This window comes from Apium graveolens, chromosome 7, assembly GCF_009905375.1.
Source record: "Apium graveolens cultivar Ventura chromosome 7, ASM990537v1, whole genome shotgun sequence".
NCBI lineage: Eukaryota > Viridiplantae > Streptophyta > Magnoliopsida > Apiales > Apiaceae > Apium > Apium graveolens.
In genome coordinates, this window is record NC_133653.1 from 97,318,001 (window position 1) to 97,337,176 (window position 19,176).

Consider the following 19,176-nt stretch of genomic DNA (forward strand, 5'->3'; position numbering starts at 1 on the left):
AAGGCCATAAGCCATAACCATCCACCATGCTCAATTAACACATAAGAACATGTTAAATCACATAATCTGATCTTAACATATCATACCCATCATGATCTAATCATAAAAACCAAATATTGAAAAATCAGAAAATACAAAATTAAATCTGATAACATTAAATCGGACATTATATTTATTCAGACGCTACCCATCATGATTTAATCATAACCTGATCTTAACATATCATACCCATCATGTTACGTTCAGACGCTCGATTCCATATGAAATAGCACATTCGTTCGCCAAAATCGGACACCAGACACAGATTTCAGCAAATCCGCTGCATCCGATTCAGAATCGTATCAAATACGATTCTTATAATAAGAACAAACACAAAACATGTATATATCAGTATATATACAGATTATATAATCATTATATGATTATATAACTCTCGTGAATATCATATATTCAAAACATATATATACATACACATATATAAACATAACAACATGTAAAACATACAAAACCGCATACATAACAGTCATGGAATATTGTATACATGTTATCATCATAAAACCAGTAAACAAATAAACGAATTAAACACTTTTCACAAGTAGCTCTGATGCCATTGAAGGGTTTCAAGCATATAAACGCAACGGAAACAATAATTAAAAATGTAAAAATACAGAATTTTTGAAACCCACCGCAGGATCCATGCGAAAAATAGATATTTAATTCATAAATCAGATTTTTTACCTTAAGAAGCTTTACAAATTGGTTGACTAATGGAGATCCAAAGCTTGTTCAATCACCACGCATCCCGTTTTCGCGATCTACGCTCTATCGGTAACAAGAATGCTTGAACGCAAGGATTGAATGTGTACTAGCACAAAATCGTTTCTTCTTGCTCTCTCCATCTTCTCTCTTGGTAGCTAGGATTTTGGTAAAAGTCTTGCTTGCAAAATTAGCCACACAAGAGATATTATATAGAGAGTAGAAAAATGAATTATAACTCTTAACTAATTAGGAGTTATTATTAATTCAAATTCCTATTTGTATTATAATTTAGTCTCACTTAATTATTTAACAAATAAATTTCATAATTAATATTAGTAAATTTGAATATCAATATTTATCTAATTAATTAAGTCATACTTAATTAATATTATAAATAATTCAAATAACTTTAATATAATTTAAATCCAATTTAAATTAAATAATCCTTCAAGCATTCTTAGTGTGTGACCCTATAGGTTATTATTACGTTGACAATGAATTTAAATCTAATTTAGAATCGTAAATAATGAGCGACATCTAGTAATACATCATTGCTACCCAAGTAATAATAATTGAATCGGTGATCGATTAAACCTTTCATGAATAATATACAATGTAATATAATCCCTTTAACCACATATTATGGATTAAACTAGAGGCATGTAATGTGTCATCCTCATCATAGTTTAATCTAAGTTTCCTTGATCAATGAGTAGACTATCATATAAAATCAACATTTCAGTGTGGCCACGTATTTCATAGTCTAGCTCACACAAGAGGCCAATAATATCACTCCTAAAATAGGAGGGTTAAATCCCATCTAGATCATTCATATTTCTCATACGATTCATAATATGCCCAATGTCCACTTTTATCATTACCCGGTCAAGGATAACTGTCACACCCCCAACTTAACAAACAAAATAAATAACTATTACAATATTTAAAAGGAAGTAGACATAACCGAATCCAAGATCTTACAGTTTAGGGTTTGGAACAGCCCAACACTACCATCTATTACAACTGATTTTTTTTATCGAGCCCTCACACAAAATATCTCTTATTCTACCTGAGCTCGGACATACGCATCTGCGTCACAGGTCTTACGTGCTATCTGCTTGAATCTAACCATAGCTGCTAGCTGTAATATCAGGGTAAAGCAAGGAGTGAGCCAAATGCTCAATAAGTGCTAAACAATACGATACGAAACATAAATCGAGATATAAATTAAAGAATGACAATGCGAAGATATAACTAATTATAACAAGAGATGAAATTTTGGGTGATGGCATCATTTGCTTGAATCAAAACATTTTCAAAATCATAACTTAGTCAAAATTATTTTATGACGCTACGGATTACAGCCGGTGATCAGCCGCGAAATAATCCCGAACCTCGCTGGGTTCGAAAACAATAATGGGATCCCTAGGCAACTTTTAAGCCTACAACATAAGTGTGGAAAGGGACTAGCGTCTCAGTCCAGATCCACCATTCAAAGAAAACATTTATCCCCCTTTGAGACTGAAAATCCACATTTTGATCATTTCAAAAACTGATGCCGATTTATAATAAAATCTCTTAAATAGTAAGCATTTTTATCAAGGGATTATAGATCAACTTTGAAACACTGGAATATGTCACCAAATTTCAGGGCCATGATCCACTAGACTTCACTATATTAGGGTAATTGAAAGGTTTCCATATTCAAGAACTTTGACAAGGAGATTTAGCAAGGCTCTTGGATAATATGAAAGAGTAATGCCAAACTAGGCTTAAAGCAATGGTTTTCGACAAGGTACAAGTACTAGAACATCAAGAAGATAAGCTTTATGAATACTAGGGGTGTTAAGTTATGAAGAAATGATTTTTAGCTCAAGGTATATCAGGATTGTCAATCTTCAGGGTAAGAAAAAGGGTTATCAATCAATTAAGAACAACTTTGAAGAATATCTGGCTTTTTGGTATCAAGGTAAAGTTTCTATTGGGGTTCAAGCATCAGGGTGAGATGTCAATATTTTAGGAATCAATAGCATGTTAATCAAGAGGATCAATCTAGTATTATATCAAATCTTTATCTTATCATGACATTCCAATTACTTTGATATACTAGCGTGATACGACTGTTGTAATATCAATAAGTACTTGAGGGTTTATGGCATTTCTATATAATACAAAGATAGATTTAAGTATCGCTCGGTTCAAGTATATCAAAATTACTCAGGATACTCGCATCAATATATGAACTAATTAACACACATTTGCAGTGTAAATGAAAAACAGGTTGAATCACTTGCCTTGAGAAAGGCTGGTCTGGTCTGGCTGGTAGGAGCAACTAGAAGCTTTACTCGACCTTTATGGCAAGTTTACCCTCGTCTCGAGATCCTACATAAATAATAATAACCTCATTATAATATATTCTCACCAACTCAACCTATTTACAACCCGAAATTAAACACAAATGGCATTTAGGCCTATATGCACTCAATTTATAATCACCTTATAAATACCATAGTCCACATAGCCACATATACTCATATATCATATTTTAATATCAAATAATATCACACACACCATAATGCAACACTAGGCTTGGATGATCTCGATCCCCAACTTAAGTCACTTGATCGCTAAAGTAGACAAAGTCTCCAAATTTTGGCTTCCTAACTCGATGTGCCTTTACTAAACTATCCAAAATCTATTGACCCTCACTTGGGCCTTTAACTCTAATGGCTTTATACTATCTTGCAACCATAGTGGTCAACCTAGGTCTCACTCATAAGTGCTCTAAAACTATGTGGTAAGTGAAAGTGCTCACTGGTGTAAATTTCAGAATGACATCTATGGTTTCTCGAGTACATTAGACACTCTTAAACTACAATTTTACCTCCAAAACTTCTACACTAGACTCTTCTGACCATAAGGCATCTTTCAAACTTGATGTGGCTCAAGGGCCTAGCTTGGACCTCCTTGGGCCTAAGCTTAAAGTCCATGGTTCCCCTGTTTTTCTGGGCAGAAAACGCCCTGACTTGAACTAACTTGCGACACATGGTTCTAACTCAAATCCTATGAACTATGGTTGGAAAAACTCCTCTGACAGTCCCTCTAACTAAGGCCCAACAGGGCCTAATGAGGGCCTACCCGTGACATGGTCAAAACTTCCTATTTCTAGGTTGCAACAAAACTGTCCCCTGCTGGACAGATTTTGTGATTCCACTCGTGCACCTAACCAAACGACTTATAAACCTCCAAAAAACACCTAAAACCTTTTATATACTCCTAGTGCTAGCTTCTGGTGGCTTGGGCCTCAAAGTGCACAACAATGACATGGTCAAAACTCACTCTAAACCTCAGGGTACCAAACTGATTTTCTGCAGAAACTAAGACTCTCCTTTCTCCAAGGTTCTCACTTAACAAACCCAACCACCAACAACCAAAATACCCAAACCATAACTTAACTATAGTGATCTACTGAACTAACTCCCTTACACTCAAAATAGGCTTAGTGGAGATCATCCTTACCTAAGGTGCAACATAGCAAAACAAAGAAAATCACATTACACAAATTACAAGTCATCAAGTTTTCAAGGACAGCAACTTTAACTTTCATGATAAATATAAATAAAATAACATCACATTTTAAGAAGCACAATTATTAATTAATATCTTAACTTAACTAAAATTAAGGTTTACTAACAAAATATCAATCCGAATGATCAAGAACTTCCAAAATTCAAGAGAAATCTACATGCATGCATGACTTCGAGTCTTACAAACCAAAACAACATGCTTTCCAAATAAATTTTCATTTTAATTCAACATGCAAGCCTATCATGGATTATATCTAAATGACCACCTAGCATGCATAGGTTTTTACCAAGATTTCACTAAGATTTTCATGCTATTATCACAAAAATACACAAAATGAAACAAAGCAACCGAAGCACCATCCATTCGGCTCCTGTCAAGTCATGGCCGAATGGATTAGGGTGAAAACAACATTTGCATAAGTGCAACACACTCATGTCTAGCCATTCTCAGCCCTATGATACTATAACTCATGGTGAAAGCCTTGAATTCACAAGAATCAAGGATATTCACTTTGAGTTTAACAAAAACACCACCATGCAAAGTCAACACATAAGTTTTCTACTCTAAACTCTTGAGATATACATGAACAACATGTAGGGAGTAAGATTACTTTTTTATAGGATGATTATTTGAGTGAAGAAATGAAGAAAGAAGGGAATGAGGGCCTCGGTTTTAGAAGGGCCGAGAGGGAGGGAGAGAAAGCTGAGAGGCAGGGAGGAGAAGAAGAGGAGAGTGAAGTGGTGGGGTGAAAGTGGAGTGGTGATCACTCTTTGATTTATTTTTATGTCTTGATTTGACTATAATGTGAGTGGGTTTGGGGAAATGACAAGAGTAACCTTCTAGCTAGAGTTAGGCTATCTTGCATGCAAGGTCAAGGAGGTAATTTGACTAATAAATCATGAGTTAGTGGGTTTAGAAATGTCTTCTTTGTCCTTGAAGAGAATAAAAGGGTGGTTTGCATGCAAGGGCTTCCTTGTAATTTGCTAATTATTACAACTAAAATTTGTAAAGATTTATTTTTATAAAATAAAATACAAGTTCAAAAATTATAAAATTTATACCATAAAATAACTTGGATTTTCAGAAATTTTATAAAATCACTTTCGAAATTTGTGAACAAAATAACTTTTAAAAGAAAATTTCTCCAAGGTTTAGAATATTCCTTATAAATCAAAAATAAAGAAAATAAATAAACTTTTGCTTTGAAAAATCATATACTACATAAAGCAAATTTAAAATGCAGAAATTTTCATTTACACAAACGTACAATAATTGAATATATTTGCATTCGGCTTTAAAATTATACCAAATTCACAAATAATATTACACGAAAATGCCGGTCATAACAATAACTTTTAATGAAATCAATGTATATTAATTCTCGTATAGAAATATAATGACTTCAAGTCTAAGGACCCTTACATCATTATCACTGTGAGAATTACTTATGACACAACAGACATGTAGAATCTCATATTGAGTCTGTCCAGCACCATATACATATACATCTGCCTGTGTTTTTGACTTTAGTATTACTATACCTATGATCAATGAGATGTGATCATCAGTCAACAAACACACCAGTCTTAATACATTATTATTGTCCCTTAATAATAATACTCGACTAGGGACCTTTAGGAATATTGATATTATTCTCATAATCTCATTTCTAAGTCACGTACTTAGAGATATAGAATTGCAGATCATATTCCAAGGATATTTATTAATCTAACATTTATATCACAATAAATTAAGAAATAATAAATTATAAAGAGAATAAAAGATAGAACATAAACATTAATAATCCTAATGTCTTAAACTAAAATATCATAGTGTTGTCTCTAGGGCACAAACACTAACAATAGTTCGATATTCCAGGTACATGATAGGATTCGTAAAAGGACAGAGGAGGGGTAGAGATCCAGTACTTTGTGGACTAGGGAGACTACCATTTTAATTTTCCGTATGAGAAGGTACCATGTGTACTGAAGGACATACGAAGTTTGCAAAACATACCCGGGAGGAATGGGGAAGCATATAAAGCCCGGATGCGGCTTGGATGACAACCAGGATGTTAGAAAGTCTTCCATCTATATGTAGAGAATGATACCATTATACGACTGATCATTGTATCTCGGGGGCTCCGCTAAAGGTCCCATTCTTCCAATTGGAATTGTGATGCAGTACCGTAACCCAAGCCTAGGTGCTGGGTTTACCATTGAGGTATTTCTAGGATAATAAGTTAAGAAAAGAATTGTTTTCGAAAGAAGGTGTGTATCACCAAGAAAACTCTTTGAATAAAATACGTATCCTTGTACGGATTAATATAATTTCCTTTAACAGTCTTTTCATACTGTTGATTATTATGGCTGAGCATTATTGCTCACTCTTGATTTCTTTTAAATGTCACAACACAATAGATAACCAGTATGCCGGTGTGGGACTTAGTCGCTTGCAGTTATGGGGAGAATCCATGGCAGCTTTGTCTCAGGTGGGCCAGAGTATTAGATATGTATAAGATATCAGTCGTAATTATTGTAACTTCATGTAGAGGTTATTAATAATTGTTTGATATCCTGTAAAGTAAATTTGAGTTTTAATAACAGATGATACTTGTTATACGTCATTTCTAGGGCTATAACTTGTGAGTGTGTGAGATTGGGGGTCTGTGATATGAAATTATTGGATTATTGAGTTAATACAGGTTATACATGATTGAAGGATTGGGTGACGACCCAGATTCCTGACCCCGAATTTGGGGGCCTTACAGAAATGGTATCAAAGCAATAAGTTATAATACTTAGAGACGAGAGTGTTGGGAAGCTGTCTAGATACGAGATTGCGTAAGAGCTCATATAGAGTTCATCATTGGACTACCGGATGTAGCCCCAAAGTGTAGGTTAGGATTAGGCTTGTCAATGGAGTGGGGATCCAGTCCGATCCGATTCGATCCGGAGCTTGATAAATGGATATGGATTATATAAAAAAATGTCCGATCCGCTAAAAATCCGATCCGATAAGAATCCGATCCAGTGAGAAGCGGATATGGATTTTACGTGATCCGATCTGTTAAAAACCCGATCTGGCTTATATTATATTATATATAAATAATAAAATCTATATATTTAAAAATTTTAAGTTTCTAAGTACAACTATATTTTAAAATTCATAATTTTCAATGGAATCATTTCAATATACAAAAAAAAATAAACTGAAATTGGATGACACGAGTCTTAGAATGGCTTGCATATTTTTCTAAACACGTATCATATCATTTCAATTTTTCTTCGTTCGTTCTTTTTTTATTGTTATTCTCCCAACATTAAAGATGATATCATGTTTTTTCCTCACATTTTTAGCTTTATAAACTTTATTTTACAAATATTTTTCTTTGTTCGTTCATTTTCGATGTTCCTCCTATGATAAGTTGAATAGTTAGTTTGTTCCATTTCGAGAGATTTTTTTCATTAAATGATAAATTGATTTTACGCACATTTTACACTTAATTTTACAAGTATTTTAATATTCTTAAAGTTACTTTTCATAACTTTTGATAATTTTAAAAAAAAACTTACAAACTTATTGTGCAATTAAATTTCATAATTAATAAATAAAATAAATATTTTATACCATAAATTATTCTATAATCCAACCACCCCTTCTAAAATCTAAATAATAATTGAGTTTTAGAGTTCTAACTTCTACCAAATACCAATTATATTACGTAATTGATGGGTCTGGCGACTATGTCATTGCATATTTGCAATATTACAAAGCTTTAATTACCAATTATTTTTCATTTTAATTTTTAGAAATCAACAAGCATGTAGCAAGAATAATTTAATTTAAGAAATTGTATATATTTAGATTTAAATGGATTGGAGCTCCGATCCGAAATCCAAAAATCCTGATGGGGTGGATATGGATTGAGCTATAATTTATCCGACACGCGATCCGATCCGAATCCGATCCGGAAAAATTAAATGAACTTGAATATGGATTTACTTAAATCCGATCCAAATCCGACCCGTTGACAAGCCTAGTTAGGATAAATGTATATTTGAGGTATTAAAGTATGACTAATAGAACCATCGGAGATTATCAGAATGGTGAGAAGAAAATTTATAATTATATATGATTTGGGAAATATTTTGATATAAAACGTGGAGCTGAGCCTCCAGCGCGTTTGAGGTAAAGATGATATTACCAAGACCATATGATGATTCGACAACACAAGCCTGGTTACTCGTAGTTCCTAATAGGTTGCCCATGAGGGGGCATCACATGTTAAAACCATGAAGTCTAATTATTAATATAACAGTTGAGGTTACCACTCAACTAGTTGAAGGTATTATTTTACCAATGAGGATAAGAATACCGTATAAATAACGAATTCAGCAGAGATAGTGTCCAATATACCCTTAAGGATTTTATTTTTATTAAGGAATATTTGAATGTATTATAAGAATGTTATGATAAGGCGAGTATACTACATGATATTATTATATAAATAGGAATTTTTAATTATTAATAACTCATAATTAGTTAAGAGTTATAATTCATTTTTATACTCTCTATATAATATCTCTTGTGGCTGATTTTTAAGATAAGACTGTTACTAAAACCCTAGCCACCAAGAGAGAAGATGGAGAGAGCATGAAGAAACAAGTTTGTGCTAGTACACATCTAATCCTTGAGTTTAAGCATTCGTGTGGATACCGATAGAGCGTAGATCGCGAGAGCGGGATGCGTGGTGATTGAACAATCTTCGGATCTCCATTATTCAATAAATTTGTAAAGCTTCCTAAGGTAAACAATCCAATCTATGAATTAAATATCTGTTTTTCGCATGGATCCTGCAGTGGGTTTCAAAAATTCTAGTTTTTTACGTTTTTAAATTACTGTTTCCGTTGCATTTATTGCTCGAAACCTTTCAATGACATCAGAGCTACTTACGAAAAGTGTTTAATTCATTTATGTGTTTACTGATTTTATGATAATATCATGTATATAATATTTCATGACTGTTATATATGTGATTTTGTATATTTTGCATGTTGTTATGTTATATATATGTATGTATGTATATGTTTTGAATATATGATATTCATGAGAGTTGTATAATTATATGATGATAATATAATCTATATATATACAGATATATACATGTTTTGTGTTTGTTTTTATTATAAGAATCGTATTTGATACGATTCTGAATTGGATACATCGGATTTGCTGAAATCTGGGTCTAGTGTCCAATTTTCGCAAATGAATACCCTATTCGATAGGGTATCGAGCATCTGAAGAAAATTGATAGATAAAGCTATCACCAACTGATCTGGAAGGCGTTTGACGATATTTAGGCCATGTAATCTACGATTTAATGTTATCAGAATTAATTTCGATTTTTCTGATTTTTTCCATATTTGATTTTTATGATTAGATCATGATAGGTATGATATGTTAAAATCATTTTATGTGTTCTAACATTTTCTTATGTGTTAATTGAGCATGGTGGATGGTTATGGCTTATGACCTTAGGTTAATGATTTTGGTTTTTTAAATAGGGCTTACATGTCATTTGATCTCGTAATTATTAAATCTTGAATGTCACTCGAGTTCTTCATAGATTAGTTTTTATATTTCATTATTGTAATGTACATGAAGAAATGAAGATTTAAATATCAAGGCAGGTTAATCCCACATGAAGACCATCCAAGAAAACAATACAAGGAAGAGACAACTCAAGAAAGAAGACATGGAATAGTTAGCTTGTATTTATTTTTCACTTTGGATTGACCGAGATCTTTGTCATTATCTTGATGAATATCACATAGGATGAAGCCATAACCAGCCACATTAATTTATTGCACTTTACATATATGTGCGCATATGATGAACGTATGTGTAGATTAGTTTATAAAGATGTATGCTCAATTAGAATAAGGATGTATGTATTAGATACGACACCCATTCCATGCTTGCTAAACAAGATAAAATCTGTAACCACTCAAGATTTTAAAATGCACAAAAATTATGAGATTCTAGTGTTTATGAAACACGGAATAAAATACAAAATTTCTTTATTTTTAACATGGGGTGATTTTGTCAAAAGCGAGTTCATTAAACTTGTAAGGTTGTGGGTTTTAAGCAAAACTGTTGTGACTCCCTCACTACCCAGAAATCAAACCATTGACATATATTGATTTGAAGTATTTTATTCAAGGAAAAATTGGGAATCTCTTTATGATGGGATCATGATCATTTTAAAATTAAAAAACCCTAAAGTTAATATTAAGTTAATCAGATGCCTTTCAATGAGTCCAATGTGTTAACCCCTAGATCGACAAGGAGTGGGTTCACCAAAGCGAAGTACTCCCTTCTATCGTGGGAGATGTGTTGAATCATATTGATACTTTTTGACAATTGGGTTTGACTTAACTAAGTTACCACAATAGGATTGTGAACTTAGAGGCACAGAGTTTGGCGAGATTTATTAGATAAATATGAACAAATGTTGTTCCACCAAGCTATCCAAGAGTTATATAGTTGATATAATTGACAAATGTTGTCTACCTAAATAATCAAGTTTTAGGAGAAAAGCCAAAGCTGACCTAACGCATGGTGGAATATGGATCTAGGCTCACTAGAAAGGATATAGAAGATATTATTTCCGAATTAAGAGTTAGGGCTATTAATTTGATAAAAATAGTGGAAGATATATATTGTGAATATATATGAATAATAATCACTTGAACATGATTTAATGATCATCTGTAGACTAAGTCATTTTATGCACTTGAATATTGTGGATATCAAAGGACAAATAACACAAATAACTTCTCTATGTAATAGTCCTTGAGAAGGACAAGCTGACACGAAATAATTTCCTCAATTGACATGTGAACTTGAGGATTGTCCTCAGGTTCAAGGATGTCACTCAAACCCCTCCCTTATTTCTTCTAGCTGAGAATGAAACATGTGTTGAACAAATTGCTTATCAGAAGCAAATTGATTATACAAATAATATTTCATGTCTCATGCTTATAATTATGAGTGTTGAGCTTTAGAAGCAACAAGAACATAATGATGCTTATGATATGATTGAGCACCTTCAAAGGATGTTTGAAAGATAGGCTCGTCAAAAAGATTTGACAATAATAAGGCACCATACTTTTGCATTAAAGGGAGAATGATATCCGGTTGGACCATATGTTCTAGAGATGATAGGTATATGTACCTTGATATTTTGGGTTTCAAAAATGGTCTAGAGACTCAGCTTGATTTGATCAAATAATTTCTGAACAACTTCTATTTTCAGTTTGTTAAGAACAAAAGAAATTAGATAGATAGAACACTCACTAAGTTGTTAGGCATGTTTAGAACTGCTAAAACTAACACGGTAAATGTATGAATTACGTCCATATTGATGGTGTACACATGGAATGCAAATGGTAAAGGAAAGTGGACATGCAAGGTGAAGATTTGATCTTATTCGGTGCCAAACCAAAGTCCAATCCAAAAGGGCTATTGAAGCCTGATAGTGGTGTTTGTAAAGGAGATGATTGTCATTTATTTAGAAATGATTGGATGATTGGAAGTTAAATTATCAAGCTTGTTTGAAAGATCTAAAGAAGAACACTAACAATGGTCAAACTTCAGGTATAGAGTTAGAAATGGAGCAAAAGTTGTTGCTCTAGTTGAAGGAACTCGATACCTAATTTTTCCCATAAGGCGAGATTGAGAACTTGATAAATTATTATTACGTGCCTGCCTTTAGCGGATACATTAAATTAATTTCTTGTCAGGACAAGAAAGGTTTTCATTTTAATTAAATAAACAATAGTTGTTTATTTATTCTAATGATAAGGCTTATAATGTTGCACAGTTAGTTAATAATTTATATGTTCTATATGACTCAAATCAAACATTACCTCTAGCATTATCGTTAAGCCATATTAATGAGAAACGTATTTTTGAGTTACTATAACACCCCAGTCCCATATCGAGGAGATTTGGGCCTTCTATTCTGTTTATAAGGCAAAGCACTACTACTATGTGCACCAACAAATCATGATCTTTTGGGGGCCTGTGGTGGGCTTGTCGTAACCCAAGTTGGTTGCACTCGGGATAATATGCTTCGGCTTATTTTGGACTCGGAATCGAGACTTGACCCGATTTTCAAAAAAGGCTCGGGATTTGACATGGGTTGTCACATATGGTATCATAGCCGATTCTCAAAAGCCTGATGCGTCAAGTTGCCGGAGGTGGGGACACGAAGACTGGTGGTATTATCCCACAATGGCAAGAGATCCGGAGGTGGGGACACGAAGCCAGCCGGTTATATCCCATAATGGCTAGAGAGGTACGATCTTGGTCCAATGGGCTGTCTGTTCGGGCCTGACGAGGATGTCAGGAGTTTAAATGGGGGAGTTTGCAACACCTCAGTCCCACATCGAGGAGATTTGGGACTTCTGTTCAGTTTATAAGGCAAAGCACTACTAGTATATGCACCAACTAATCATGATCTTTTGGGGGCCTGTGATTGGCTTGTCGTAACCCAAGTTGGCTGCACTCGGGATAGTATGCTTCGGCTTATTTTGGACTCGGAATCGGGACTTGAACCGATTTTTGAAAAAGGCTCGGGATTTGACCCGGGTTGTCACAGTTACATATATATGGATACTTGGATAAGTTTGATTTTGAATCATACGGAAGATGCGAACTTTGTCTCATTGACAGAATGACTAAAGCTTCTTTTAACTGATCAGGTGAAAGGGCTACCAAACGATTAGGACTTATACATAATGATGTATGTGGTCGAATGCGTATAATGGCAAGGGGTGGCTTATACTACTTTATAATATTTACTAATGATTTCAGTAGATATGGATATGGTTCTTATGAAGAACAAATCCGATTCTTTTGAAATGTTCAAAGATTATAAGGCCGAAGTAGAAAAGCAAACAAGGGAAAAGCATAAAAGTTTTACGATCAGATCGTGGAGGACAATACTTAAGCCTCAAATTCAAGAGTTTCTTGAAGGACTGTGATATTGTATCACAACTTACTAATCTGAAACACCTCAATGAAATAGAGATTCTGAGAGGAGAAATCATAACTTGTTGTGTTAGTGTTTGTGCCCTAGAGACAACACAATTATGTTTATATTATATTAGGCCTCAATGATACTATAGAAGGGGGTTGAATATAGTATCTACAATCAATTCGATTATGAAAACAAGTATGTAACAGAAAACAAGTTTATTCAATATATCAAACTCTGTTACAGTAGGTTAATCTACTCTCTCAGTGATGTATGATATCACTAAGAGCTGCTAGGGTTACAATGAATAATATTCTCGTGAATGATAACACTTATAGTGTAAACCCTAAGCTGTATTTATATAGTACACAGTTACAAGATATCTTCTAATTGATATAAAATATATCTCTTCCTAAAATATATCAATTAGATATTATCTTTAGTAGTCCTTTAGCTGTCCAACTCTCCATGCATATCTTTATTTGTTTAATCCGGATCCTCTCCTGTAAATCAGCCGCTTTTCATCCCTGAAGTGTATCCGCACTTATGTTCTGATATAAGTTCTGACGCCTTAAGTTCTGATAACTTCCCGTCTTCAGTAAGTTCTGATTTCCAGTTAAGTTCTGATATTCTGATAATAAGTTCTGAAACTAAACAAATCAGATTAGACATGACATCACAAATATATCAAACAATCTCCCCCAACTTGTAAATTATGAAAAATATATAAGTTAATAGATTTGATGATGTCAAAAACATTTTAAGTACAATTGCAATGAGATATTTTTTAAAACAGCTAAATACAAGTTACAGTACATGTAGCTTTACCAATATCACTGGATCAATCTGAACCCAAAGTGATTCCTTCTAAAGTCTGTTACAAGCTTGTCCTCAACATTTCTCAGAACTTCAACTAACTGTGCTTTGACTTGCATCAGTTCTTCATCTTCATTATTACCAATCTGATAAATGGCTTCTCTGAGTGCAGGAATTGATGTTCTTTCAAGTCTATCTCCAAGTCTGATAACTCTGAGATGTGAAGAGTCTTCATTGTAGCATAAACATCTTTCTTTTAGAATTACTTCTACCTTAACAGAATTCTTCCTCATAGGAATTTCTCTTCCATCATCCTCAGTGATTTTTGGAATATATTCAGAAGCTTTTGAGGAATCTCCATCCTCTGTTTCTTGACTGTCTCCCCAACATTTCCTTTTCCCTTGTCTTTGGGATCAGTAGTAGTTTGAGATCTAGTCCTTGATCTAGGAATCTCTGTGGTAGATATTTCTCTTATCACAATACCTTTCTTCTTAGGTCTGGGAGGCTTCTTTGCATTAGAAGTTTTAGGCTGTAGTATTGACTTCTCAGCATTAAACCTTGCTTCTGCTTTTTTAAGTTCCTCTAAATCCACTCCTGGATTATCCTTAAAGAACAGTCTCTTTGCAAGTTCCTCATCTAGGGCTTGAATCTTAGATTCTTGTAAAAGAAGGTTGCCTTCTTTCCCTTGTACTTTAAGGTTTGCATGAATTTCTTCGAGTATTGACTTCCACCTTGAATGAGAACATTAGACTTTGTCATCAGAATTTGATTATCAGAACTTGCTGTCAAAACTTGATCTTCAATTTCAGAATTTGTGAGCAGCAAAGTTTGATCTGTAGCTGAAGTCTTCTTTTCTTCCTTATTCCTCCTTTGAGTAGAACCAGACAATCTCTGATGAGAACCTGTCTGTTGAGAAGGAATCCTACTCAATTGCTCTCCTTGACTGTGACCTCTACTCTTATCATAGTTTCCCTGGTCATCACCATGATCATCCTTTTTATTCAGTGTCTTGATTGGTGAGCATTTGGACTTAACTACCTTCTCCCCCTTTTTGGCATCATCTGTCAGGAGTAGTGAAAGAAGGAGTTCCACTGAAGATTGGATTTCATTGAGCTGTGTTTGTTGAGAGGCTTGATTCTGCAATACCTCATCCAGTTGGGCTTGCTGCTTGATTTGAATTTGCTCAATAGCCTCTACTTTTTCATGAATAGGTCTGATAAACCTATTCTTGTCTAGTTTGAGCATCAGGTCTAGCTTATCAGTTGCTTCCTAAATTTTATCAACCTTTTCATGAGTCTTGGGGTGTAGACCTTGAAGATTTTTAGTACTGAGAGCAGTGACTTTAAGTTGTGTTTTGAAGTCAGAATTTATCAGCAACTCATCAGCTTTTGCAACATGTTCTGATAGAACATGTGGGATGGGAATGAAGTCAGATTCATTGCACTTCTTTGTGCACTCAACTCCTCTGAAAGTTTCCTCCCATGGAACATGAGCATCTTCTTCAACAAATTTAAACAATGCCTCCTTTCCAAGAATTGGAGCATTGACTGGTGCACTTGCTGGAGTACTGTCTCCAGAATTTGATAAAATCTCATCATTTCTGATAACACCAGAGTGTGTGTAACTGAAGGAGATTCTGGAGCAACATCTTCTGTTTCCAAATTCTGATCTTCAGTTTCTAAATCTAGAATTGGTGTAGTAGGAATTTCAGCATTTAGTATTGGAGAAACAGGCGGAGTTGCCTCTTTTGCTGGTGGTGCTTCCAGATACATAATAGTTGGAACATTCAACCTGTGAATATCAATTTCAGGACTTAACCCTGAATCTCCAATTGAGGCAGTTTCTTTAAATAGATAGATAGGAGGTGTGATCACTGTGTCTTGAACAGTGTCTTCAGGTTGAGGTGGAGCTGTCAAAGCTTCAATGACTGTAGGTTCTGATGAGATCAGAGATTCCTGATCCCCTTCCTCAGCATCTTCAGTATCCTCAAATTGAATTTGTGTAATATGCACACCTGCTCTAGTCTTCCTTGATCTTCTAGATGGTGGAGTGATATGATCTGTATCAGAATTTGAAGATCTTTTCCTTTTCAAAATCCCAGAACCCTCAGCTTCATTCTCCTTCTGAAGAGTTAACTCTTCAGCTTCTAATGTCACAGGTTCTGATGTAGGAACCTGGAATTGTTCTTCCTCATCAGATTCATCTCTCAGAATCATCCTTCTTCTTCTTCTTGGTGGAGATTTAGGCACAGAGATAGTTCTTTTGGTTTTGGGCCTAGAGGATGTGTCAGATTTTACAACTGGCACCTTTTGAGAAGTACCAGAGGTTGGTTTGGTGTTGGATTTGAGAGGTGAGGTTTTGATAGTAGGTGCTGATGGTTGTGGTTGAGAGGATTGTGTTGGTTGATAGTAGGTTCTTGTGGCGCCCTCCAAACCCGGGTCAGAAGTTTGGGGTCCACAACACAAACACAATATAACAACCTGTATAGGAAATATTATTTATAATGACCCTGCTTCACAAAACCACGGATCGCAACAGGTTAAAGTATGAAAACAAGCCACAACCTTGACTTCTATTACAACGTACCAAATCCCAACTAATTTAACTTACAATTGATAATAAAATCATTCTTACAATCTGACTATCTCTATACCGCATGAAGCTTCTGCTAGCTTGATTCAACTCCCTGGAACCTTAGCCCGCACTTTGGACTGAGGAACTTCACTATCATCCACATTCTTTTCAACTGTAAAATATATAAATGATTCGCAAGGGTGAGCTAACTAGCTCAGCAAGTCATAATAGTGATAACTGAGGTTAAACAATGATCAATTGAAATAATTCAAAGGAATCAAGTTGCTTTTTAACTCATCATTAGAAGTGGATATTCATTTTTAAGTTTTAAAAACCAAGGTTAGGCTGCTGATCAGTCACGCACTAACCCCGAGCAAGCACATAGCACTGCTATAATTACTGGATCCAAGGCACACATTGGCCTAACTTGACCATTGGTATGGTCTGACCACGAATCTGGTCCACATAAATAAAAACTATCCAATCCTAACGCAGTTCCATATGATAACAATATAATTCAATAAAACAAGATCATAAACAATTATGGTTAAACATTTGCATAAAAACGTAAGGAAACTCATGGATATCTCAAGGATATATTAGGGTATGTATAAGAAATGGTTGTCAATTTGTACCAGCATCTGGTATTAGGTCAGAAATGATTTTTCAAGGTATAGTTCTTTGATGTTATAAAGAATGGTTGAAGTATAAAAGTTTCTGTGTTTTCAAACAATTTTGTTTCAGTGTTTTGTATTTGGTAGTGATACATTTGAAAAGTAGTATCATATTTGTGTGGTTTGTATATGATGATCAGCAAAGGATGGTTTTACAAAGGATAAGGCTTATGGCTCAAGATCAAGAAAAATCAGGGATTCAAGGGTAAATAGTTAATGCACTTGCAATGTAAACAAGAGTTATTTTGAATAATAGCGACATGTTATGAAACAGTTTGAAAACATTGGTAATATATATCTTGAAGCAAAGTTCAGAAATACTTGCCTTACAAGGCTTTATAACTATTACTAATCAATTCTGGACCACCTCTGCCGCTTAGGCTTTTACGTCCAACCACTATGTCACTCTGGATTCGACCTTGACACTCAGGTCTTCCTGTTGAAACTCTACTGAACTCGTCAATTGACCACTAGGTTATCTTTAGTCCATCGTCCACTTTCAGGCTCTCGATTATAACCTACATGGTCGAAATGCCCTACGTTAGACGTCTAGGTATGCTTGACATATCCTCGATACTAATTCTTACCCAACGATATTCAAACCCGACTCGTAATTATTCATATTAGAATAACACAGACCACAATTAGGGTTCATATTCTCAAAATCGATCCAGTGTTCATTTTCAGAAAATACGTATACTCGTCATTTTACAAAATTAGGGTTACTGTGTTTTGGACAGAATATTTATCACAACATACAATCACGCTCGTATAAAGTATAGGTATATATATTCATTCGATGTCCCGATAATTATCGGATACGCTCCCGCATTTCCATAGTTGATTTCCCGGAAATCGGGCAGCGTCTCCTTTGTTTATCGGACTACCCGTCGAAACATAATCGACGTCAATAACACAAATCACAATCCAATTCGAACCACGACAACCAGTTATAACTTACAAATTCCAATCACCGATACAATTTAGTTATTAATTATTATTACTCGCATGTTTATATTTTTATTTGTAGGACTCAGAAATGATTCATCATTGTCCACCGTCGGCTCGCCGAGGCTCATCGCCGATGGCGGCAAAATTTTTGGGGCACCCAATTATTCGGGTTCCAACACAAAAATTCCACCAATTAATTCAGTTAAAACCAATCGCACAAAATTATTTATATCATGAATCGTAGTCATAATTCCCTGCAATTAAAATAATTACACAGATTAATTCAAATTACTGAACAGGAATACAACCAACAGAACAAGGTAACAGAACAGGGTTACACGCGCACAACGCGCCACAGCACGAACATCGCAAAGCTACCAAGAACACAGGGACGACCGAAAAGTTTAAAGCCACGCACCCAAACTTCACCCACATACACACACATACACGAACTGTATACACACATCAATACACATACATACAATCACGTATGTATACATATATATATAACAACATAGATGAATCGATTAGCAATCAAAACCAAAAGGCTGGAAGTAGTTACCGAAACACAGGCGGCATAAGGAGTAATAAGAAGGAACGATAACAAGAAAAGAAAGGAAAGACCGAGAGAGATTGATAATAAAGAGAGCGGAGAGAGAGTAGAGTGAGAGAGAGAGGACGAGAGATGAGAGATTGAGAGACTACAGATTGATGTTTACCATCTCCAACGACTCACTCCTCTGTTTCGTTTAATTACACGGCACGTGT